The sequence below is a fragment of the Lathamus discolor genome, chromosome 3 (assembly GCF_037157495.1).
Source record: "Lathamus discolor isolate bLatDis1 chromosome 3, bLatDis1.hap1, whole genome shotgun sequence".
Classification (NCBI taxonomy): domain Eukaryota; kingdom Metazoa; phylum Chordata; class Aves; order Psittaciformes; family Psittacidae; genus Lathamus; species Lathamus discolor.
In genome coordinates, this window is record NC_088886.1 from 31,718,397 (window position 1) to 31,745,411 (window position 27,015).

At 41.7% G+C, this 27,015-nt stretch overlaps 1 protein-coding gene and 1 long non-coding RNA gene across 2 annotated transcripts in view; both read left to right on the forward strand.

The window, feature by feature from the left end:
• Nucleotides 1–694: 694 nt before the first annotated feature.
• LOC136010909 (uncharacterized) lies at nt 695–12,315 on the forward strand. Its single transcript, XR_010611058.1, has 2 exons — nt 695–863; nt 12,147–12,315. It is a non-coding gene; the product is annotated as an uncharacterized LOC136010909 (long non-coding RNA).
• A 4,019-nt stretch (nt 12,316–16,334) lies between these two features.
• Nucleotides 16,335–27,015, forward strand: part of GNB4 (G protein subunit beta 4) — a 32,947-nt gene continuing 22,266 nt past the window's right edge. The window contains exon 1 of the mRNA XM_065674518.1: nt 16,335–16,425. The gene's annotated coding sequence lies outside the window, so the exon portion shown is untranslated. The remainder of the gene's footprint in view (nt 16,426–27,015) is intronic.

The following is a 27,015-nucleotide window of genomic DNA, read 5'->3' on the forward strand; positions in this document are numbered from 1 at the left end:
ATAAGACTTGTGCTTCAGGCCCTTCACCAGCTCCATTTCCCTTCTCTTGACCCACTCCAGCACCTCAATGTCTCTCTTGTAATGAGGGGCCCAGAATGGAACGCAGGATTCAAAGTGTGGACTCACCAGTGCCCAGTACTGCCCAGGGGGATGATCACTTTCCTGGCCCTGCTGGCCCCACAGTTTCTGATACAGGCCAGAATGCCATTGGCCTTCTTGGCTACCTGAGCATAAGCTGGCTCATATTCAACTCCATCAATGAACACGCCCGGGTCTTTTTCCACCGAGCAGCTTTCCAGCCACTCTTCCCCAAGCCTGTAGCATTGCATGGGGTGGCTGTGGTTGTTGTAGTGTCATTAAAAGTATTCAGCAACCTTAGAAAACTCATGCCACGTTTCAAATCTGGTCTGCAGATTACTTACAAAAGAAAGAACTATCATTTTTTTGAGATCTTACTGAACTTCCCTCTGTTTGGTCTTTTGAACTCAGATCTGGTGGTGTCACTCTCTCACCCTTGCCTAATGAGCCAGCTCACCATGATGACAGCTGCTGCTGTCTGGTTTTGACTTTCGAGAGCTCCATAAGTGCGAAGTGTGATGACATCATGCTCCCTAGGGTGTCAGTTATTATCTGCTAAAAATAGGTACAGGCAAGCATAGAATAGAAAAATCAAATGTCTGCTTAAACCACCAGTGAATGGGAAGGTAGAGACAGAGCTCAGCCGAGGGCCTCTTTTGTCCGAATGTAACGACAACACTGGGCTGCAATTGTGGCAAATGTTGCAGATGATGCCTTAAGGACTCGTGAGCTAGGAGAGCCCACAGAGACAAGTTCATCCCTGGTGCAATTCCAAAACTGTCATGGTAAGTGAGCTTTTTTGTGTTTATTTCCCACTGGTTAGGTTATCTGATCTGAGTAATGTGTGTTTTGCAGTTCTTAATGTAAGTGTAGCTGTGAGATTCATAGCATGAGGATGTCTGTTACTGCCAGTATAATCACTGTTCAACTAAAAAATCAAACACAAAGCAATATTCATATTGTAAAATGAAGTGTTCAAAGGCCAAGAAATATTGTAAACTAAAAGCTATATGCAGGTGTAAATGGTGCCTCCAGTCTCTGAGTTCAGGAAAGTATCCTGCTCTGTATGTGTTTTGGGGCTATTTGGTGCAAATTCTTTTGACACCAGTTATGACCTTTAGGCTGTGATCTAAGAGCTAAGACAGGATTGAAGACAAAGGTCACATTTTCAGGCTTTATCTTAATTCCAGTTCTGTAATGTATTTCTGTTTAATGTTTCTGTGGTACTAGCAAGGTGCTTCAGATACTAAGCTGCTCCAAATAAAAGCTCATCTAATAAGGAAAACACATTTAAATACAGAAGCAATATAACATGTAAGTTAAGATTAAGGTTGGACTAGGTGTCTCACAGCCTTGGAAAAATCTCATCCTGGGTTGTTTATACTAAATTAGGCCATGGACAGAAATGTTCAACTAGGCTTATCAGTGCTGTGAGATGATTTTCTAACCTGATCTACTCATAACGGTCTTTTCTACACTCATAACTTACTGTCTTAGGGCAGGCAGGGGTAGAAATACAAAGTTGTGACTCTTCCAGACAAGTAGCAGAGACTCTTATTTCAAGCTGCAAATGCTAATCAAACAGGCCAAAGTATAATCTTTTCATCACGCCTTTGGATTCAGCTTTATGGTGATTCAGAAACATCAGAAATCACTTCTAACTAGCACTTGTCCCCTTATCAGGGAGAACAGCCTGTTCTCCCTCCAGCTTTTGCACCCTGGGCCCAAACTGCCCGGTATCCTCTTTGCAGCCAGTACACAAGCTATAAACACAAGTCTGCTGATCCTACAGAGCCTGACTCATGTCTCTGTAAACCACTTGCAGGAGCCTTCCCCACAGGGAATGAATTGCTTGATGGATGTTGTACTGCAGGTTATCAGAGTGCATGCTAAGGAAGCAACAGATCCATTACAGTAATTATCCATTTCACAAGATCCAATTACAGGAACTTTGTGAAGTATAAAATAGTTTGATTTTACCCTGTGTTCATCCTGTAAAAGATGTCTCTAAAAGATATTTCCATCCCATCATTATTTCCTCATGCTGATTCATCTGTGTTCAAGGTTGTTTGGAGCCAAGGATTTGATTCTGCCTTTTTGATGATAATGCTTTTTGTAAATCTGATAATTGTCATGGGTAAAGCTGAAGAACCCCTGTGTCCTTTGCTTGTGGGGTGCTACACGTAAAGTGGAAGTTTTTTTGCAGATCAGAAGGCAGGGGACTTTTGTAGGAATTATTGTGTGAAATTGCATTGTCTCTTCTATGTAGGAATTCAGACTGTGATTGTGATAGTCCCTTTTGTCCTTTGAAAATGAGAATTTATGACCCAAAAGGTGTTCTGCTGTCAGTCACAAAATTTTTACCGTCATACTGAATCTTATTTTTAATGGTATAATATCCTGTCCTTTTAGTTGCAGGTATGGTGTTTTGAATGCAAAGTGATTTACAGTCATTTTCTTCAGTCTGCAAAACAGGCACAAAAAAAAGAAAAAAAAAAGGAAAAAGTAGAAGAAATTTTGTATTCAGTGGTGGTGGCTGGAGCAGCAAAATGTAACAGAATACAACATAACAATAAAAAACTTTTATTGATGAATTTTTCATCTATGCAGTTTTTGTGAGAGGAAATTTTATTTATTTAATTTTTTTTTTAGGAAGAGGTGTGGTTTTAGGTATCTCCTTAAAACTATCTGAAGGAGTAGCATCTGAAGAAATAGAAATACAGAGAAGTTTTTACAACCTAAAATGCATACGGTTTTTAGCAGATGGCCAACTTCTTATTTAGAAAGATTCCCTCCTGCATTGAATTTTCTTTGCTATATCTCCCAGAAGGCTGAATGTCGTTATCTCCTTCAGACAATGCAGCAACGCCCTTATTTTGTACTTGCGAATGATTTTTCCATTCACAAGCTGTTTCAGTATCCCAGAGCATCTCACTGCTCTAGCATGCATTCATCTGAATTTAGAATGATTTATTCATAAAAATATTATTCTGTCTTGGTTTGAGGGATACCATCAGGGATAAAGGCACATGCAAAATCATGAACAACTGAGATCTTCTGGCAGAGTCTGCTTAATGCTTTCACCAGTACATCACTGATTATAATGCAAATAGGGTAAAATATCCTCTGCAAAATATAATTTCCTGTTGGAATGTTTGCAAAGTAGCGCTGATGTGGCATACACTTAGGTGATGGCACCAGTTTGCACATTCTGTTTTCAAGGTTAAAGAAAGGCGTGTACAAAATAACTCTCACTGAGAGGTAGATCTACCTCAGCCTTAGGTCTTCTGACTTTAGCTGAGCCTTCAAACCCTTGTGCAATGCTTCTTGTGTGCAAATGGACTTGCTGCCTGTGGAAGTTATCTCAGTGGAAGTAGAAGCAAGGTAGAAAAGTGGACTATGTAAATGACTGTGAATGGATCTACCTTTTGGATTTTTGTGGAAAATCTAAGGATGGAGGACTTAAATAATCAACAAAATTAGGGTAAAAGTCTTAATAAAACACTTGCAGAATTACATATTTATCAGTTTTACATAACCCAAGCTAGATCACACTGAAACAATGGACAATTCAACAAAATATATGCCTGGGAAATATTTAGGTCCAATAGCAGGAAGCTGAGTCAAGATAGATTCAGACTGGAAATGAGGCATATGGTGCCTGTTAGTGTGGGTCATTAAACATTAGCATATCTGGACAAGAAACGTGATGTTTCACATGCACAGTAATCGAGGGCTTGTCTTCACACGTGGAATTCGAATTAGCACTAACAAGTTAAAAGATCTGATATATGAACTACCTAGGGAATATGGTTGACTATTGCTCTAAAATGTCAGACTAAAAGATTAGAATAATCTCTCTGGCTGGAAAATGCATGCATCTATAGCAATAGCTCTGTCCTATATGTGCACAGCAGATAGAAAACAAGAGGGGGTTTCCATTCTACTGCATACAAATACATTAATGGCACTGTCTCACCATGACTTTTCATGATAAGATAGTTAGATCATGTCAAATCCTGCTTCATCACCAAGAATACTTGCCATGAAATTTCTGACATCAGAAAAGGGACATCTGCATTAACGCGAAGTTTGAAGATTGTCTAATATGTAAGTTTGTAAAATGGAGTCCTAATCCAGAGAAATAGTGTTGTCAGCAGTGCTTCTGGTTTGAATTAAAGCTTCAGATTTGGTCTAGACGTTGAAGATGATCCCAGCTTTTATGCAGGACATAAATTGAATGCATTACATTTTCTATCATGCCAGGACAGCATTCTCTGATACAGACACCAAAGCTGAAGTAAATGGGAACAGGCAGTGCTTTCCAGCCTGAGGTGCCAGGCCATTAGACAATTCAGATTCCTAAGTGTAGAGGTAGCATAGATATCCAAGTTGAAAGATGTCTCAAAAATATGTCCAAAGATACATATTATTCTGACAACATGCTGGAATCAGCTATTACTGCTGACACTCTGCCAACCCAGTGAAGGAGTCTTTTGATGTATTTCAAGAAACATATAAGTTCAGTGTCCTGTAACTCCATCTGTAACCACCAGCCTCTCAGGCTGTTTTTTTGTTTTCTAATCGTTAACTTTGCACTCTTGTGCCTTCCTTCCTCTCTAAGCTTCCTTTTTGTGAAGATGAAACCTACCAGCGCAGTGTTTGCCCATAGGCATGCTTTTCCCCTGTGAACACAGAGAACCCTGAAGAACAAATAAACTGTTTTAGTTGCTGATCCTGCACGTTTGCAAATTCATTGGGAGATTTGGTTAATGTGTAAGACACAAGGGAATAAATGTCAAAGGACATGAAAAGAAAAGCCTTAGTAGGCACTGGGTCTATAAGAACAAAGGGTGCTACCAGACTGCAGGAGTAAAAACCACTGGGAAGTGTGGTATAGTATGACAAAAGCTGTAAGAACAACAGTTCTGAGTCAAGCACTGAATCAGAGGGGAAAAGAAAAAAGAGGCTTGATCCAAGTGAATTAAAGCCACTTATATTCCTGGAAATGAATTATTTCCTCTTTATCAAAAAGGAAAAAAGACAAAGAGTTTAATATATAAGTGTTGCAGAAAAAATTACATGGCAATTTCTGTCTCTCAGGCTTATGTTCAAGATACTAACCAAAACTCTTGACACGCTGACTTTCTGTCATGAGTCTCAGCAGTGTTGCCTGCACTGCCTATTTGCTTTTCAGTACTTCCTCTTGGAGGCTTTCTTTTAGCCTATGCTCTCTGCAGGCTCTTAGAGGAAGCTCTGGGTCTTATTTTGTGTCCAGAATAAACAGAAAGCATGGTACTGTCTTCTGTGCATAAACTCTCTCTTTCCCTTGTGAATTTACAAATACTGTAGGAAAAAAAAAAAACAAACATGCTTACAGAAATAGCATTTTGTTAAATGATCACTCAAAACTAGTGCTGAGGATTTATTTCCTTGCTTTGTCAATCTGTTCAAGTGTATCAGTTACACAATTTACTATTTATGCCGTGGAGGCCTTCAAGGAAGTGCTTCAGCATATGAACCATCTCCCCCCTTTCCTATCTTAGGCTAAGAATATTTTCATTCCATTCATCTCTGCTTAGATGCAGAGTGTCTGAAGACTGTTGCGAAGTATCTGTTTTCAATGCATGCTGATGTTTTGCCAGTCATATGTCATGAGCGAGCATCCTCCCACTGGTATGAACAATATGACCATGAAAGAAGGCAAACAGTAACTGCATTATGTCCTCCAGAAGATAAATAGAAGTTAGAGGGAATATGCTTTCGTGCACTATATTTCAGGGCCCTGCTCATCAGTTTCATGGTACTGCTAAATTTGTTTCCTAGCGTTTACAAATGAAATTAAACCAGGGCTGTAAAACAGAAAATTGCATTCACATGCTTTGTAGATTAATGATGACAGGCATACTTAAAAATGCTAAAAAAGAGATCAGCTGCAATTAGTCTACAAAGAACCTAATCATCAATATGAATCTGAAAACCAAGAGTTCAAATAGTTAACTTCATTCTGTCCTATATACTTACTAAGAACGTCTTTTGGGGTTGATTTTATTGGTGGTTGGAAATTAGTTGGAAATGATTGTCTAACATGCAGTTATTCATAAAACTGTATCATTTAATAACAAATATTAATTTGCTCATGAATGCATTTAGATTGCTGCACTGAACATACTGACTCCTATCCTTCAGTCATCAAAGAGGATCTGTCATTCTTTACTGGTGGAAGAGTACAAAAGGACTGGGTCAATTTCCTACAGACTTTTTTCTGGCTTTCCTGGTGTGAGGCCCTGAAATAGATCAGATGCTGCTATATCACATAGACCGCTGGGTTAACTAAGGATATAACTAAGGATATAACTAAGATTACAAAAACAACCCTAAAAGTTCTATGGGATCACAAGCAATATTATCTTTCATTATCCCAAAGAAGTTTCATTTCTCACTACTTCCCTAGAGAGAAGAGTTAAAACTTGCCCTATTGTGGGATGAGGACTGTTCAATAGATACCCAGAAAAAGCAATCTGAGAACTAGCATGGGCAGCTGGAACCCAACCAATATGCTTGTCACTGGTGATCCCCTGAAACAAAACTGCAGCAGAGACTCTGCCTGCTGCTGCTGCAGAAAGCATCCCCAGCAGGTGCCACCTAAAGAAGTCAGTGACAGCCTGGCCTGTGAGAGTCAAAGATGAAGCAAGGTGAATTGGAACAGTGGGAAAAGGAATTAATCTTTGTGTGCTGGAAAGATCAAATCACATTGCACTCTTGCAGTGTTTGGAAGTACATTTTGTCCTAGGACCTGACTCACTGCCAATTTAAGTCATCAGTTTAATACACAGTAATGCAAATAAGCATCAACCCCTTGCTTGCCTACTTGTACAAACACACATTTGTGTTGGATGCTTGCTTTGTGACACAGTAGTGAATCTACAGTGCTAAAACACCATATGTTTTGCTGTGCAAAGGGAACCAGCTATCACTGTAGCCATGTCACTAAATTACATTACAGCCCTTGGTCTAATGACATTTGTATAGATCTCCAGCCCTCTACTATTTGTCACTAATCAGAGTAGTCTGAAGATAATCATGCAGGGACATTATCCCATTTGATGTTCTTTACTTCAGCTAATAATTTCTACAGTGTGCACACAAGCCAGTATATCCCTCTTTCTCCAGTTCCTTTTGCTATCTTTATTTTTCTTTCTTCAAGCGGAAATAATTGGGAGATCAATGAGGTCATTGTGCCAGGTCTATCACTCAAATCCCCCAGTTTCCTGTTGTGGTGGGATCTAGCAGGAAACTTGAAGAAATCCAAGGAACAGTCAAATCTCTTTTCATAGTTGCTCTGAGAGGCCTACCATGCCTATTGAACAGGGATAGTTGGACATGATTTCGGCTTAAAAAGTTAAATATCTTTTTATCGTAATATGCCTCATCCAAATGGAGACTGTATTTGGTTCCTATTAGCACCACTGAGTGCTCTTGTTTTCTTTTTGTTTTAGCAATGCTTAAAAAAAGTAAATTCTCTTCCATGTTACTTGAAACTGCAATGAATTTTATGAAATGAATGGAATTGTTTAGGATTTAAATCAATGTAGCTGCAGAATTTGACCAGCCATCTTAAAACCATTGTATTTATTTTCAATTTAAAATATTATGTTTATTTTAAACAATTATAGGGAATATCCTGTTATATTGACCTTGAAAATGTTATTAAACAGTAAATACAACATTTGCTTGCTAAAATGGAAAGAGGACATGCTCAGTCATTTAGAGCTTCAAATGGTAATCATCAGGAAAACAGCTCCTTTTTTAAATGTAGCTGTCAAACTGACAGGTTGCAAAAGAAACAGATTCCCAGCTATTCAGTAGTCACAAAAGATTGAGATGATCCAGTTGAATCAGACCAGCAAAGAGGGAGACTTGAATTTGTTGAATTCAAATTGTTTTTTTCTGTTTGCTCACTTAGGCTGGTCCTAACCACAGGTTCATAATTAATTCATAATAAATGTTTGAGCTGTTACTCATTCCAAGATGGCACTGAATATCAAATACCCATCAGTTGTAAGACTGCAGAGACTTGAATAAAGATGCAAGTGCCTTTTTTGAGAAATGCTTTGGCTTGATCACAACCGCTTTGACATAAGATGCAGTTCTCTGCAAGTGCAAATAGGAACTGACTCTGGCAATTTCCTTGTGCCACTTTTCCCAGGGGTATTTGATGCAAGTGGATGTCTCTGAAAACAGGCTGTGGGCACACTATGTGGATCATTCAGAAGTCTTTTCTGAAAGACACACCTCTGTGTCTGCTGTAGTTTAGACAAGGTTATATAACTTTATCGACCTCTGGCCCTTTGACCCTCTCTGTTGCTTAGCTCCACCACTCTAAACCAGCCTTTTATTCTCTGGAGTAGTGGAAACCTTGTTTTTTTTCAATATGCTTGTTAATGTATTTGACAAGATTCTCGGGACTTCTTTGCAAAGGCACTACTGCTCTGCTGATTGACGTTCAGCATGGGCAGGCAGAGCAGGCCAAGGAAAGAAGCAAGAAGCCAGAAAGGAACAGAAGCCTTCAATTGTTCAAAATGTCTTTGAATCAGCAGCTCTGGGCCCTTCCCAACTCTTGAAGGAATGCCAGTTCAGTGCAACGAGTGAAAAAGGTGTGTGTGGGGGCGACTGCATCTCTGTCAGTTGCGAGAAGCTTTATTTTTAAAAGTGCCTCTTTTGTTGCTAGCATTACAGAGGTTTTAATGGTTCAGAGGAGCTGGTAATGGGTAACAGAGGCTTTCTTACTGTGGCCTGTTGCCCAGTCAAATCTAGCCCAGGTCATTAGTGACTAGAAACTGTTACCATGTTAACACAGTCTGATGGATGATGTGAACTGTGCTGGAGTCCAGTTCCTAGCAGGAAAAACATCACAGAAACCAGTATTGCTGTTGTCCCTAACTGACTCTCTCTGCAAGCAAAGGGGGCCGGAGCCTTGCCAGCGGGTTCATTCAGGGCAGAGCTGAGCTGAGGCATGCAGCTGAGTGCTGTTGTAGCAAGCTTCCTCCACATCCTTCCCTTCTCTGTGAAGAAAGAACATTAGCCTGTGAAGCTGTCAAGCTGATGCTTTCCCCAGCGTTGAAATGACGCACAGTGAAAACAGGCAAGCAAAACGAACAAAAATAAGGAGCACCTCAACTAAGGAGCGCTGATACCTTCTGGTAAATGATACACAGAAGACCGTGAATGGTTTCATTCAGAGTTTGGCACCGAAGCCCTGTGTATATGAGGAAAATCATTAACACACCATTAGCAGTCATTTTAAAATGGAAATTACTTATTTACTATAATCTCTAATTTTATTTAATTTTTTTTTTTTTACTGTTTCTTTTCCACATTTTTGTTATTCAGACTCTTATACTGGTCCTGTTCACTTTGCTTATAATTAATTTCACTTCTTTGTTTGCTTGTTTGTTCTTCCATCTGTACAGCTCTCATATTGAGTAACTTGCTCATCAGCAAGGGTAGAAGGAAGGCAGGTGGGTAGGCAATCTGAATTCTGACTTTGGCTCTGCCACTGGTTGCTTGGCAAGCTTTTTACACCATTCTGTGCCTTACTTTCCCACAGAAAGAGACTCATAGTTGAAGAACAGTTTAAAATCTTTGACAAAAGAGAAATGTGCATCTACAAGTTCTATTTACTGAAGGAAAAGAGAAATGAAACCAAGTATTTTATTCTATTTGCTTCTTAAAGAGTGAGTTGATTAAACCCAGACTCTGCTCTTCATTTTCCTTTCCTGAAGTAGGTCTAAATGTTGAGTCATCATCAGTGTACACATCCAAACCACCACAGACACCTTAGTTTTCAAACTGTAAAAAGTTGAAAATGTTCCACAGCCTTCAGCCCATTTAACAGGTGTGACCTGTGATTTGATAGCGAATCTTAGTAACTAGTGAAACACAGTTACAGGACAGACCTGAACTCCCACTGCAAAGAGTACGTATTGCTCTCTCCTTAAACTTCAGTGCTCTCTCTGTTGCCTCCCACCGGATTTAATTTGGATAAAGTGTCCACCAGCTGGGCATGGTAGCTTGTAAGGGCACAGCTGCTGCATAATTTTGTATTACAGCCTTTTAAACTGTTGCAGATAACAACAGAAACAGTGTCGTTTCTCTGCCTAGGTCACGGTGCCATTTCCAGTATTGTTAAGTCACTATAACTGAAACACTGTTCCCTCAGGAAAGGCTGGGGTCATAGCAACAGTGTTGATGAAGGTTAAGAGCCAGCAACAGCAGCATGCTGAAAAGATAACTAGTAATTGTTTCTGTCCCTCTGTAGACCTGGAAACCCAGCCTGTTTTCTCAGATTTCTTCATTCATGACCATAAAACTCTTCTGGTACCAAAAATTCTGTAAGTTAAATGGCAAAACTTAAAAATTTGCCCAGCTTGAGTAATACGCCTCACATGTCAGTGTAACGTAAGACTCGAAGTTCAGAGGAAGATGAAATATATCTGTAATCAGTCTAATATGCAACACCAACTGTAGTGAAAATTTCTTGCTGCACTACACTTGGAGGTTAGCTTAGGTTCCAAAACTGAAGAATAAGCAGCTTTTGCCATCTTGACAGTAATGCAACTGCAACTCACAGTTTACTGATCTTCATTGTGTTTGCCAGTGCGACACCCAATAGCTTGGTATTGCGCAGTCTGCAATTAGCAATGTTTATCTGTGCTCAGTGGGACAGTATTGTGGTTAGGTACAGGGGCGTTTGGCTGTGTAAGTGCATTCATTTGTTGATGGCACTATGTGAATACATATACCAAAAAAATGTTACCCCATTATTTTCTAAGATACTGGGTAGCAGTGGAATGCAAGAATCTGTCATTTAAAATGTGAAAAAGTAGGTTTTTGTTGTGATTGGAAAGTAGCTTGCATCTGTAAAAAGTTCTAAAGCTAATTAGTGGATCTGATCATGCTTCTTCACTTGGCTTCCTGTCTTGTTCCATAAAAGGGCCAAACAATCTCTGGACAGACTGAACAGAATAATACTTCTTCAATACTTCCTTCTTCCTAATTCTACAGTATTTTACTGCCCATATCACTTACTGAATACTTTATTAAGATTCTTTCATGATTATTCACTTTTTCTCTTTTGTCTCCATTCATTACACTTAGTACCTGGAACACAACTTTAATGTACATTCTGCTCTTTATTTGTTAAAGTAACTGAAATCTCTCCAAAACTGATCACTTGCTGTTCTGTGTGCAGTTAATTAATCCTTGTTTGCTCCCTATTGCCAGCACTGTAAAATTCTTGGTGTTTAAGATCAGGCTAAGTATACAGTAAAGTAATCGTAATTTCTAAAGCAGGATCTAGAAAATACCATTCATAATAGTTTGGAGAAGAGCTATTTGGATGAAAAGGGTTGGGAGATTTGTCAAACTGAGAGTTAAAAAGGGATCTTCATTGTTTCTGCCCCTCCCATCTGCTGTTCTCTGCAGCTGAGAATAAGGCAGAAAGCCAACATCATGACATTTGAGCAGACAGCAGTTTATGGAAGCGTCTATTACAATTCCACACCCACACCCTTGGTAGAAAGGAGCCTTCTCCCTGGCCATTTCAAGCAAAATCTTTGCCAGAGAGTTACAGCTGATGTGAGGCTTCGTCCTCTGAGTCTGGGATTTGTAGGCAGACTCTTAAATTTTTCTATGTAGGTTTTAAATATGTATTCTCCTTCCTCTGCCTCACTTAGTGATCTTAAACATTGGTGAAACACCCTGCAAATTACCGTAAGTGTGTGAAACCTGCTACTGATCTCTCAATGTTGCAGCTGGTCTTTGAAAGGAACAGTATAGATCAAATGTCTTTTTCAGCCTGTTTGATTGTTGTTACTGTTTTTCTACGATGAGCATTTGCAGCAGTTCCATGAGTATCCTTCATCATTTTGCCTGGAAGAAATATTAACATATTATTCATAAATGCATGCCTACATAAGGCCATACATAAAGCATATTTGCATACATGCACACTCCCCTTTCTCTTATTTAAATAGTGTTCACTGATTGTTCAATTGTCTTTAAAGGATGAATCACCTGGCTCACTCTGGAATCAGGACTCTAGACTCAAAGCTGTAGCTGCACAACAATCCAACTGTGTAGCTCCATCAGTTATTTTACTGGACCTCTAAAAGTAAATGTACTCTCTGACATCCACTGTTTCTTCAGTCTCCTAAATAAACAAGAAAAATATCATTACTGTTTCTCCTGACATTCTTTTTGCTTGTTCTTTTTTCCCTTTGAATTAAGTATTAGAGAATAAGCATGTGGGTATGAAAGGAACTGAATTATGCTGGATTGGCAGCCCTAGAAACTGAAGTTCACTGTTTCTTAGTAGACACTAGTAAAACACAGTGAGGATACTCTCCTCCAGCTGCCCAGTTAAAGAGTGATCCACAGACCAGAGCCGGTGGTGAGCAGCTAGTGCAGTTGCTGTATGCATTCATTCTTGGACTTCTGGAGAGACACATACTCAATGTGAACTAAACTGCTGCCTTAGACAAATTTCATGTAGAGCATCAGCTGGTGTGCAGAGATCACTGCTGCTTGGTGCTGTGAAAGGTCACCCATATGTAAGCAGCGCCACTGACAGAATGACAAAAGATGATCTGTCATGCTTCAGTCATGCAGCTGATCAAGTTGGGGGGTCCTGAAATGAGTGAATGTTGGACCTGATTAAGAATAAAACCAGCAGATTGAAGGTAAAGCAGTAAAATATTTGCTTTCATATTTAGGAATGAATTGAGGAAGGGATATCTGAATGTGCATATGTTTTCCCATCATGGATAATGGGATATAAAGATAATACGTGTAATCCTGCTTAGCACAGTAATTAAAATATATCAGTAAATGAAATGAACTTTCAAGTCTCTGTCTCTTCATAAAGCTTGAGTAAAGAAAGATGTGAGATTCCTCATTTATTAGTAAAGGGTATCAGCATTTTAATTTTTAATGCAAAGGTAAGGAGAAAATTATGTAGATTAGCACCTCACCTGAATAGCTGTGTGGATTGCAGCAGCAGAAATGCTGTCAGACTTAAACAAAGAACGAGGACAAAACAAAACAGAAGTGTATGTACTGCTGGAAGGGTCTGATTTAACCAGTGAAAAAAAAAATAATCATGAAAGAAAACCAGTGTTGCCATTACAGAGGTGTCAAGAAAGTGGATTGCCACACTGATAAATGAATTCTGAAGTCTGAATGAGCGATTTGTATTTTTCTTTTGTTATACTAAAGTCAGTCAAAGGGGTGGTGTGATTCAGTCACACCAGTGGAGGGGATTCCCTCTGGATCTTTGTCTCATAGTTACCTGGTTTGTCTGTTGGTTCATTGGGTTTATTTTCACTTTAACTTGTCTCCTGAACAACATGATCCTGAAGTGTTTTGGGAAGAGATCAGATAGTGGGCTGATGAAATGTAGGGGCTTTCTGGAACATGGAAAGTACCGGTCTGACAATGAACTCTGCATTTCTCTTGAACCAAGAAAAGACATGCATAAAGTTCAGTGGTATTTTTAGCCATTGAGATTATATGTGTGCTGTCCATCTTTATGCCTTTTGGTCTCAGACTCTGCCTGGGAGTTTTTTAGCAAGTATCTCCTCACTTCCTTCTACCCATTCACTCTTCTGACGTGGTGGTTCACAAAATTTCTATCCAAAGGGTGTTTACGATGTGCTTGGCTGAGGTTTGCAGTTACAGCGAAATCAGTACAACCTCCAAACAGGTTCCCTTCCTCTACCTTCCCTTTGGAGATGTTTCAGACTCATCGGGCAGGAATCCAAGCTCTTGAGGCCTTCAGCACCATTTAATCTATCAGAAACCAAAGTTGCTGTGTTGGCTGCAGTAACTCATAATTCAAAGAGAACATGTTAGAGAAACTGATCTAGATATTGATTTTAAAAACTCGCCTGGCACTGTATCTCAACATTTGTCTTTCACTGCAGAACAAATGGATTCCTTATGTAAATTCTAAAATAATACAAAGCATATTGCTGAATTGGCATAAGAATAGCTCCATTAGAGGTAGTTTTGATTTTGCAGAGTGGGGTTTGGCATATGAAACTGGTGATCAGAAGCAGAACTGGATAAGAACTGGTTGTAAAATATTGCCAGTAGCCGGACTGGGGATTTCTGTTGGAGTAGGAATTCGTAACTTCTTTGTGTAATAAATGACTAGACAGACTACACAATGGGTGAGATGAGTTTTATAAGGAGAGGCAATGACTTCTATTTGTATTGTTGGCCTAAGAAAAGATGCTGCTCCTTGCAAACTCAGCTTCGCTATTAGCCTTGGACCACTGTGGTGGCAGCAATGCCACCCCTGCAAGATGAGTTCCCCTGCTGAGAACCATGTCCTGTGTGCTTTATTTTCCCACTCTGCAACTGCTGGAACTTCCTTGACTTCCAAATGAGTCATGAGGATAAATGATGTAATTTTTATAAAATGTTTTAATTTGCTCCACTGGAAGGACAAAGACTCATAATTTCAGAATATGTAACTACCTAAATATCATCCTAAATACCATCTGAACTTTTCTGGGGCTTTGCTTACTGCCTGCTATTTTCCAGAGCTGTTTCAAAACACAAGATGAGAAATTATGTGTTTATTCTGGGGCTGTATCTTGTCAGTAATCACAACTCAAGAGTTATGAAGATTTAATTAAAAAAAATATAAGGCAACACTATCCTTGTGCCAATTTCTCCTTTTTATAGTAAGTTAACCAACTTATACAGTGATATAGTGACTCTGAGAGAGCAGTTTTTTTCTTCTTCATGTATGGTCAACAAAACCAATCCATTGATTTTTGCTATGTGATCAGTCATTAAATGCAAAGTAAGCATATTGCTGAATGACAGCTGTCCTCTGAATAAACAGAGGACAGATGTATTGCAGTGTAGGAGAGCACAAAGTAGACTTTGCAACCAGGACAAAGCTATTAAAATAGTACATTTGAGTCAGTTAAGGGAAGCGCATACATGTTCTGCACAACTGATTTAAGGTAAGCAATAAGCTGTTTCACTGCAGTACGTACTCTGTGTTCCAGCGTGGCCACAGCATCCACAAATTAGCTATTCCATATGTTCTCAGGGCTTGTGTCAGCTGTGAGTGTAGTCTGGCGATTTGATTACAATTTGAGCATCGGATGTGGAAGGGGAGACAGACGCACCGGGACTGATACACCCTTGGCAGGCAGTCCCTAAAAGTCTGCTTCCCACATGCAGGTATGAGTGCACCATTGAGGGATGCAGCATTGCAGTGTTGAGAGGAATACATGAGATTTCAGTACCCGTTCACACACATCACTTCTACCTTCTTACTGCCCTGCAAAGGTCAGTAGACTTACTCCTTGCTACTAACCAAGGAGAAACACGTGCCCTACTGGGCACAAAAGGTGAGATACGACTTTTATTGATCATGCCCACCGAGGCCAGGGCTGCTCACGAGGAGGTAATGAAAACGTGGAGTTTGGGGCCTCAGCCAGTGTCGCTTCTGACACCGGTGAGCAGCTCACGGGGTCCCTGCAGCCCCGGGCTACACCTCCCTGCCAGGCCAGGCCAGGTCAGGTCCTCCTGCTCCTCCCAGGTCACTGCAGCGAAGCGAGGCGGTGCGGCCACCGAGTATCAGGGGCCGCTTCAGAGCAACCCGCTATCTGGGTGCTCGAGGGGTTGAAGGCTTTATGGAAAACGTGTGCTCCCCATGCTCCGAAGGGAAGGAGCCGTTTTGGTCGCAGATGACTACCGATGCGGCGGATACCCGTGGGCCAGCCCCCGCCCCGCGGGATGCCGCTTGATCGGCCAGTCTGTTGCCAGCCCTGCCCTGCGCTCGGTTCCACCCGGGCCCTCAGCCTCCGCCCGGCGCCCGGCCAGAAGCCGGGTCCCTGCCGCCGTGCAGGGAAAGCCCCCCGCTGCCGGCACTCAGCCATACGGCCGCACAGCCCCGCCGCTGCGCGGGGGCGGCTGCTCCGCTCAGTGCCCGGTGCCTAACACGAGGCTTCCGCGGACACCGCGGCTGCCCCCCCACCTAGCGCGGCCGCGCTGCTGCGGCCGAGCAGCCCCTCCCGGCCTCGCCTCGCCACCGCCACCTCGGGCCACGGCAGGCTCGGCCAGAGTCGGCACGGGGAGCTCCGCGGCGCTATCTCTTTAAGCGCTCTGACGTCGGCGCTGCGCAGCCATGGCAACGGCCCGTCACGTTGGCTGGGTCCATGAGGGAGGGGGAGGAGCTCCTCCCGCCGCGACTGAGCGCCATGGAGGCGGCGGCTCGGTGACACCCGCGCGGACCGTGACCCGGCGGCGGCGAGCCCGCAGGTATTTCCCGCCCGGGCGGCGGCGGCCGAGCAGAGGACGCCCGCAGAGCCTGGCTGTTACTGGCGGAGGGCGAAGCTCGGCAGCGATGGCCGTTCCCCGGGGCTGCCTGAGGGCGGCGGCTGGTTCCGCGGGGCGGCCTCAGCCGGGTGGGGCGCGGCGACACGGGCAAGCTGCCGGGGGCTGCAGGCTCACTTCCTGCCTCGGCCGCCCCCGCGCCGCCCTCGGCCGCACACGGGGCGGAGGACAGGGGCTGCCGGCGGCCGCTCGGCGCCGGGCGGAAGGTTCCAGCGCCCTTCCCGTCTGGGGCGGCGCTGCTCGCGTTGCGGAGCCGGGGGGCGCGCTGGGCCCCATGGACCCTCAGCGCGGAGCAGACGGAGCCGCTCGGCGGGAAGCCCCGGCGTGTCGCGCCCGCTCCCGCCCGGGGCCGCGCCGTAGCGCTGCCACCGCCCCGCGCCCGCCGGCCCCCGCCCCTCGCGGGCGGCCCCATCCCGCGGGCGGGAGGGGGGGGGAGCATGGGCGGCACCACCACACCGCAGCGCTGGGGGGAGGGGGCGGTGCTCGGCGGGGAGAGCCCCTCCGCAGCGGGAGGGAGTGCCGAGGCTGCCGCGGGCGTCGCCGCCAGCAGCGGCCCCAGGGCGGCCGGGAGCTCCGCTGCGGCCCTGCACGGCAGGTAAAGGCTCCCCGCCGCACGCAGAGCCCTGCGCTCCCCGCTGGGCCGCTGACGGGGCCGCGGGCGGAGGGGGCCTGCCAGGGCGCCGCCCTGAGGATGCGTGCGGGTGAGGGGCGCGGTCCTGCTCCGGGTTGCGGGGTCCGTCGGGAGCGGCTGGGCCCAGCGGAGTTGGGCGGCATCGTCGGTTTCTCGTCCCGTCCCGTCCCCCGCCGCCCCGGAGCGCGGGCATGCAGAGGCGCCGCGCCCAGCCCCCGCGGAGAAGGGTGTTGTCGGGGCAGGGCGAGGTCTCCAGGGCGTCGTGGCCTCGGGGCGGGGGACCCTGGAGGTGGCGGGGGCAGGAAGGGAGGGAGAGGTTCGTCCCCAGGCTGGGGGCTGAGCAGCGCAGCGGGTGGCTCCAGCCTCCTGGGGAGCCGGTGGCGGAGAGTTCGTCTTGGTGCCCCTTCTCGCCTGGGAAGCATCTGCTTGTGCCCGGGGGTCGTCAGGAGCAGGCCCGGGTCTGAGACAGTGGTACCAGCAGCGCCGGCGGCAGGCTGACCTGTGCGCCGGGGTGTTCAGAATGCTCTTGCCGCCCCAGCAGTGTGAGGCAGCCCGGCAGTTTGGAGTTGAAAGTCTGTACGGCTGGCAGCAACAGGCAGCTCCCGGGTTTATGGAGTATGTAGGGGAACTCTTAATTTTGTTTTTTGTTTTTAATTTCTATACCTGTATAGAACTTTTTTGTGTTTCCGTAAGTTTGTATTGTGGCCAGGGGTTATGCCATATGGCCGCCGTGTATTTTGTCACAGGAGTAAATCTGAAGGTACTCTCTGTCTTTAGGAAAAGTGCTAAGTCATTAGATGCTTTTTGTGTCATTCTTCATAAGTATTGCTGGCTTCCACATCCAAATTTGCATCCCCCCTCCCCCTGAAAAACGTCTTTTTAATTTTATTTGCACTTCCTGCTGAGGTTATCAGCTTCTTTAATTTTTAGTTTGGTTTCCGTTAGAAAATGTGAAAAGCATCCACATTGTTTATATCTGTCAGACAACAAGTTTAGTTTATGCCGTAATATCTGAACTAATGCAAAATAAGCCTTGATCTGTTCCCTCTTGTTAATTATACAGTTTTGGAATAGACATGTTGTCTTTTATTAGAATGATTCTTGTAGCTTGGAAAATACATGATTTTCCGGGCTGGTTTTCAGTTCTGAACTAGGAGCATGGTAAGTCTCAAAGCTAAGTGTGAGTTGAGGAAAAAATTGCTTAGAGTTTAATTTGATTATATATAATCAATTTCTGATACATCAGAGTAGTAGCTCTTCTCTGCTAGGTAGAGAGTATTAAGAAAGGAAGGGGGGAAATGGCAAAATGCTCTGGAGACCTTTAAAACTCGCCATAATAGCATTGGGAGCGATGAAAACTGTCATTTTCAGTCTGGTGAGTTTTATGTGTTCAGTGGAGTTTTGTATTCTAGTTTGGTCTCTGCTTGAAAAATGTTTTGTCCATTTTCTGCTGCCAGTGTGAACTGGGAGCTTGGAGCACTTGCTCTGGGGGAAGGGGTTCCCCAGTCGTAGTTGGGTGCTTTTCTTTGGCCAGTTGTCAGCGCAGGCTCATTCTGATTTGTAGGGGTTGGAGTGCTTCACTTGCAGAGTTCACTGCAAGAGCATTTAATGTACTTTACACGATTTCATATACTTCCCTAAACATAAATGGAGGATCCATAGATTTTTGGCCATTCTTGTGGGGAGTAGGGGTAATATCGGGGGACATGAGCCTTCAGACTAATTTGAGGGTGCAGACGAAAACCCAAAGCTGCTCTCTGACTGCTAATAGAAATACTGGAAGTGATGTAAAAGATGACTAATTTGACAATTAAATGACAGATACAGCAGATGTAATTACTGGTTAAAGTTGGGAAAGTCTGAAGTAATGTTAACAGGAATAATAACTGTATCAACAGATCAAAACAAACCAAACCACATGACAAATCCTGACAATCCTAAAAGTATTTCAGTGGGATGGGAATCTTCAGTGGGTTTTTGCAATGTTTGTTTGTGATTCTTAAGCACAATAGCTGTGGTGAAGTTAATTTGTGCTTCCAAAAAACAGACTGATTTTTATCTTGAAAGAAGGGGGCTAGGAAAAAGAGGGAGATTGTACATACATGGATATGTCTTGCTGTGTGTTTAAGATAGCAGAATACAGGCAATATTGAATTACACATTATTTCTATGAAATGAGCAGTTTTTTACAGTGGGCAGTGTAGAAGAGTTGTATAGATTTAATACAATGAGAAGCAAGCCTATAATAATACCTGTCATCTGTTAATCCTGAAAAATTTGAGCAGGTTACAGGGATGTCTTTTTCTGTATCTTGTATTGTTAAAGTGGTACAACAAATAGCTGATGGCTTTCTCTCTTGTTTATCCCTTTCCTGAGTGCTCAAAAAGTTGGTCTTGATTGACCACTCATGTAATTTGAATCTTAAATAGAAGATTGTTGGCTACCAATGTAATCTGCTGGATAATGAAAGTTTCAGCTACATCCTCATGTTGCTTAGTACTAAGATATCTAGTGTTTAATTTGTCCAAGTATTTTAATTTTCCAAATGGTTTCTAAAGAAAAACCTGGCACCTCATTATAAAACCTTGCAAAATTATTCTTGCATACAGAACTGTGCATAGTTCTCTCCTAGACCATTATGCAACTTTTAAAAAATGCCACAAAATTGATGAATATGAGATTTTGAAGGTGAAGTACGAAATAAACCCCAAACCCCCCAGTGTTGTAGGTCTTCCTCAGTTACTGTCTTCTCTTCCAGAGTCCTGAATTAAGACTATTGTGTCATTGAAGACAGGGTCATTTGATTTATTATCTTTTTAATCTCAGGAGTCATAAAAGTCTCATCAAACCAGTAAGAAATTAGAAATCTCTGAGCTCGATGTGCAGTGTGTGCTCAGGGAATGTAAATACCAAGAGACAATGATAATGCAGTGATTGTGTTTTGTACTTAATACCATCTGAGGATATCAGTGCTCAGATTAATGCAGTTCCCATGTGCCTGGAACTTGCTATTTAGAAAGTATGCATAGTATTGCTAATCAAGAAAATATTTTTTTTTCAAGTCCCACCAAAATTCTTCTCTCTAATTGGATGCAGACCTCTCACTTATTTCATCTTCTTAAGTGTGCAATTAAATCTAGTTATTATTATTTTGTTCTTGTATGAAACCTCTATGTATTGCAACTCAGACTTTTGTCATAGAATTTATGTTAAAGATGCTAAACAGAACTAGAGCAAGTGATCATGAAAAATGTGAACATACACTTTTCTTAAGGCTGTGGTTTGATGTGATACTAGGGCAGAAAGATGAAAGAGCTTTCTAGATAACATGAGGCAGTGATATGCAACACTGCAGCTTTAATTTAAAAAGATCTGTATTGTTTCAGATTGTGTTAAGGTGTTCAGTGGTGTGGGCACAATGAAACAGTCCATTTTTGTAGAAAGCCTGAAACAAAAGAGCAAGAGGTGAACTTCTTAATGTTTTGAATGGATGTCAACTTGGATGCCGTCAGATGCTTGATGTTCTGATTATTATGAGTTGCTGTAGTTAGTGTGGGGAAGAACCAGAATGAGAACTGAGCTGAAGGTTTATTAAAAACAGAATTAAAACAAGTGCAGATGGACATCGGCTAGCAACTAGTTATGCAGTGAATATAGTTTCATTTCCTTTAAGGTGTCTCAGCTTCTGAAAGTAAATGCTGACATACAGTAAAACAAATTCTGATTCAGTTTCTGTAACTCTTGCAGGCTGTTGCCTTCTGAAAGGACTTAAACTGGAAAGGAAGGAAAAGACAGAAGTGCCTGACTGTAAACTAGGGTAAAAGACACTTTCAAGTTCCACCTGTTATATAAAATTAGTTGTTCGGAGGCAAAATAGTTTTGTCAATTTGCAGAACTGTTGTTATCCCCTCCTTCTTGTGTTAGATCTCAGACAAGTATTAAACATATGGATTTTCAGTATAAGCCAAGTGTTTGAGTCATTATGAATCCTACTATTTTGAAACACTAGAAAAGCTGAGTAATGCTAAGATTAAAATTAATTTATAAGACTTTAATTTTCAAATGGGAGAGAGGGGACCAAAATAAAACCATCAAATCAATCCCAGGATTCAATGTGTTTCTTAAGTGAGATTGAAGAGCCTGGAGCTGCACTTGCTGACTGGCTTGGCATCTTTGACAAGAACAAATAACCTCACCGTCAGCAGTGGGGACTCTTGGATCTGTTTGGTTTGTTTTCATAGTGCAATTATTAGTTCAGTTGTCAGCATCTCATCTAGCACAGGAAACTCAAGCAGATTCAGGGTAACCTGAAAATTTGATTCTTGTTGGGTTAATTTTTGTCTTTAAGTTTTTGCTGCCCTATATATATATATATTTATATTTACTGTAGTAATTATTTCTAAAATATATTGCAGTTAAGTAAATTTAAATTTACATACTAAAATGCAGTTTGTGCATTTGTACACATTAAAGGTCTTAAGGATGTTTATTCATGATCTGTTGTTAAAACATGTATTTAAAATTGCTCTGATAAAAAGAAGCATTTGATCTGAGTATTGTTCTGCTGACCCTTTCTATCTTGACTGATCGCTTTAAGTGATTGTTCATGTAAACCAATTTTATCCCAAGCTTGGAAATGGAAGACATGTTCCGTCCTTCAGATTCTTGATTTAAATTGAGCTTAGTTGTTACTGAGCTGAAAGAAATACTCAGGTGGCATATATAGATGCTACACTTGTCAAAATCTGATTTAGCACTGCGAATTTAGAGCCTCAGTATGTATCTAGTGACTGATCGGTCTTGGTGATTTGACGTAAAGATTTTGGCAGTGCAATGTCAAGTCTTTGTCAAGACTCCTGAAAAATTAATGTATCTTTAGTATATTAGGTTTTGGGTAGGTTTGTTCTAGAAAAGCTCTTCTCTCCCCCTCAAATTATAAATTAGGTTTAAACAAATGTATTTATCTTGTGCTATGTCAGAATGCAAACTGGAGTACTTCATGTGTGCATGTTGGTGATGGGAAGGAAAGGAAGTACAAGAGCTCATCAAGTTTTGTAGCAATCTAAGCATTATGTACAACAGTCAGAGATCAAAAAATGGCACAGCAGAGTTTCCATGAAAACACTAAGTCCAGCTGCCTCAAATAATGATGATAATACCATTTTCCTTCCATTGGATTGGTAGGAAGGACACTGTAGGAATATTAGGGTGCTCCTAACCATCTTGGGGGAGAAGGGCAGTGGTCCACAGGGAAGTGTTGCAGTATTTTATAGGACGTTAACTGTCCCTTTTAAATCTCAGTGACTGACACTTGAAGGACAAGAAACTTCTCCATTGCGGTTGCTCTTTCTAGTAGTTTGAATACAAGGCGTCTAAATAAAAAAAGCGATCTGAAGTATGGATAATGAGGTGGCCAGGAAGTATAACTAATGTTTTGGGTGCTACAAAGGCAATCCTAATCTCTTAAAATACACAACAGAAAAGCGGAAACTCCTCTGTTGTCCTAAAAGCAGCCTAAAAGAGGGAGCTGGATATTTTTATTTTTGTACAGCAGGCTAAAAATGTACTACAAGTCTGAAGTAAAAGTGCTGTTAATGAGTGTGTGATGGTGTCAGCGCTGTGTTGCTGTTAGGCTGTAGGAAAAAGCAGCTAATTGGGAAGGTCAGGTAGCTGGAGACAGGAAGTCATAGAAGCTTTTTTCCCCCCTCTCATCTCTTATATTTCGTTACAAGTGCAAATAGATGAGCATCAAAAGCCAAACATGAAACTTTGAAAAGGGATGAAATGAGGAAAATTGAATTTTCCTAATGGTGTTGCTTCAGAGGTTTGGTCAGTTTTCTCAATCTCTACAGAAGCCTTGCAGCCCTGAATTGTAGACTTTCATAGTAACTTTTGACAAGATGACAGCTAAGAGGTTAACATCTTAAGCAAATAGTTAAATTGCTTGAGAGTTTCGTTGGTATGGCTAATGTTTGCCTTTTTGTTGAGTCAGATATCATTTTGCTTTACACTTGGCTTAGTAGTCTTTCAGACAATTGATGAGAAAAATGCTAAACTAGTAGTATGCATATGCCAAAGGTTAAAAGCCTTACAAGAACAATGTCAGCTCTTTGATGAAGGGTAGAAGTAGAGATGATGTACTTGGCTAGGCTGCTTTTGACCCAGCTCACTTTGACTGAGATGCGTAGAAAATATTCACAAGAACAGAAGTTTCAGTGGGTTGGAAATATAACCTTCAGCAAAGCAGGTTGTGGAGCCACAGGCTCTCTTGTGGCCACAGTGCTTGGCAGATACATTCCTGTCTATAACCTGAGGCTTTGTCTCTGCAGGAGAATTTTGCTATTTATAACCCAGTGAGCGTCACATTTTCATAGAAAAGTTATCGCATTGAAAAAAAATCCCAAAGTGACACATTAGAGAAGACTGCTTCTAGTGGGAATATCGTAATTATTTCCTTCAGCATGTTCTTTGCCATCCTTTTATGTTGGAAACCTCATCTAGGGTAATTTTCCTTCCAATAGCCAGGTAGGTAATTTCTGACTTTTGGGCACTTGCAGTCTGTATGCAGTTCATGTGACCTGAATGTCTTTTTATTCTTTTTGGGCTCTGAACTCTACAAATATATTTGGATTTTAGTGCATTGTAAAGGTGTGAAAAATAATGAATCACAAGTTCAATTTACAACTTCCTTTTAAATAGTGCCAGCTTTATCTAGATAGGTTGTTGGTTTTTTTTTTTTTTTTTTTATGAGAGGCTTTTATCTTGCCTAAAAGTTTTTGTGTTCTTTTTTGGCTAGATATAATCAGTATGTTTAAAATATTCCTACTGTAAAGACAGCCTTGATTTTTGAGAACCCTGCAAGTATGAGCATAAAAACACAGTGGTACATCCTGCTTCAATATAACATCTTCCTTAAATACTTCTTAAATACTTTATTTTTTAGTAAGTGGCCATTTGAAAACTGGCAATATGGCATGAGAAACATGAAAAGCAATTCAAAAGAATATGATCAGATACATCAGTCTCATCAGAAGTGGTACCTGAGGTAGTTACACAACGTGTACTCTTAATCCTGCACTTGGGTTAGTAGGAGTGAATAACAGTACTTGGGGTTCTCACTTTCTACTCTTGAGATTTCTAATTCAGTGTCCCTCTGTAAAGTGAGGTTGCTGACACATTTTTTTTTACAGGCCTATGATAGTATGCATCTCAAAGACGAAGAGAAGAGAGAGAAACCTACTAGAGCAGACTGAACTCCAGTCTGGAAGAGGACTTAATTTTTGTGGCTTAGAATCACAAATAATTGACCAGAAATGCATTGTGAATCAAAAGCAAAATTAAAATTAGACCTGAGGGTAATAGTTTTATCTGATCTTTGGATAATTAGTATAAAAAACCAAATGTTTTTATTTCCCTGCTTTCTTATGAAAGAGTACAGCTGTATGCTGAATGTTACAGCTGCATGATTATGTGAACTGCATAATGCCTCGCTGTAACTTTGGTACCAAGGGAGTGTGTGTGTGGTGCTGAATGGTGAGGAGGAGGGAAGGGTGCTGAAGACTTATGTATAGATCAAATGCATTTTTTTTTTCCCCAAGCTGGTGATACATTAGAAAGGGTGCAGTGTGTGTGTAACTGGTACTGCTGGGTTCTCTTCTGAAGTGTATAAGAATGCTCCACTTCGAAAAACTGTCAGTCAGGAATTACTTCAGTCAAGCGAATAGTCATCTCAGTTGAATTGAGGCACTTGTCCTGTAGAAGGTGTTAATGTTTCTTAATGTATATCTTCTCCACTGACTTTAAACTTGCTTTTATCTGTGTACTTCGTGCCTTTTATGCATACCATTCAGTCTGCATGCTGTCAGAAAACAGGAGGCTGCTTAAGCAATCTTTTATGCATGTAGGTGCCAGACCAGATTTTGTATGCGTAACACTGCTCGGCTCTACAGGATGCAAGGGTACTCTGCCACTGCGGTAAATATCAGTGTGTTAGACCCTTAGGAAATTCCAAAATCAAACTTGTTTAGGGGTGGATTTAAATGTAAGTGGTCTTTCAAAATGACTTTGAATTGTCCCTCTACACTTTTCATAGGAAAACTTCTTAGAATAGCTTCTGGGTGTAGCTGGGTATTTGAAGAGAAAAATAACAGTATGTTAGCTCACTCTGTGTGTCCACCTGTATGTCCCCAAGGAAAAAAAATGAGCTGGAACCATCTCTGTCTTATTATTTAGAGTTGTATCTTTTTTGCTTAATTAAGCTTTCTTGTCACTTGTTCTGAATTGTAAAACCAGTAATAATTTGTTCAGTGATGGACTGTCCGGTGGTCAGTGATCCAAATTTTCACTGGAGAATTATCGTTACAGTCACTAAAGACAACACAATTTGAATTTCAGGTGAAGTTCTGTTTGCAGGGAGTGTGATAAAAATAAACCTGTGCTTGCATACCAAAATATTTTGACCTGGAAATGAACATAATTAATGTAAGATGTGAGAATGTTACTTTTGGACTGTGAAATATTCATGACTTTTAAAATTCCTTGCTTCCTGTGTTTTTTTCAGTCTTGTGCTTGACACTGAATTTCTTGGGGTTTTTTTAGAATCTAGTGTGTGGGCAAAGAAGAGTAGGGGCTTTCTGTGCATGTTTTTATGAATGTACTTGTCTGTGCTTTAGAAATAAACTCGGATATCTCTAAGGACCAAACACTCATCTAGTGAGCTGTCAACTTACTGTATAAAAAAGAGTAAAAGTCTAAAGTCACTGATCATTTTTCCTAGTAAACTTAATGGAATTCTTTCACTAATAATTTCAAAGCAGTGATTTTCTTTGTCTGTTTTGTAACTGCTGTTAACAAGGTCGATATTTATTGGTCTGTTTTGTCTTCCATGGAAACCATAACCAAACCAGTCATCAGACACAGAGACATGCTGTGATCTGTTAAGACTGGTTGTGGTGAGGGTTTGCACTCTGTTGGCAAGCTGTGTGTGTGCAGTGGCAGCCGCACTGATAAAGTGGTATTGGCTTCTAAACCCAGCAGCACTCCTGCAAGATGCCTTTGCTTTCCTTTGTTAGTGAAAGACACTAAAGGTTGATACTGAAGTCTGAAGGTGAACACAGATATTTACATTCGTCTGACTGAAATTACTTCTTAATAACTCCAAATAGTTATTGCAGGAAATACAAACATTTTTGTGTGGCAGGCTTTATTTCAAAGTTGTATTAAAATAACAAGCTAAATAGCTACGTGTGTATAAATGGCACATACTACTTTATGATGTGTAGAGAGGTATGAGGTGTTTTGCGGAGGAAGGGAGGAGCAATATTGTTGGCTTGAAACTGCTTCTGCCACATAGTTTGTGGGTGGGGTTGTATTTATGATGTAACTGTGTGGGGCATGTTGGCACACGAAGCAAGACTCTCTTCATATCCCACTGATCTCTTGTTTGCTTGTGGGTCTCTTCTGTGACCTCTCCTTTCTAGCTGTACATGCAATTTTAGGCACACACATTCATCGGTTCCTTAAAATTGGGGATCGTATCTGTTAGAGAAATGGGTGTTTGAGTAAGTTCTGTTAATATCCTTCCTCTCGAGAGGCGTTGGTTGATTATTTCCTGTTTTTGTACCAAAGCTATAATGGAGACATATCGCTTTAAAACACTTCCAAAATGTGCAGAAGTGCAACAATAGCGCTGACCTCAGCGAGTGAGGTCACACCCAGGCTGCTTCCTGTTTTCTTCTTGGGGAGACCAGAGGCCCTGAATACGGGAGAGCCCTTCTATATGTGTGCCCTGGGGGCTCAGAAATCAGCGTGACAATTAATTCCCTCTTACAGAATGAAAATTTAAAAATCTTAAGAAAAAGATTTAGTTAGGATTTCTGACCTTA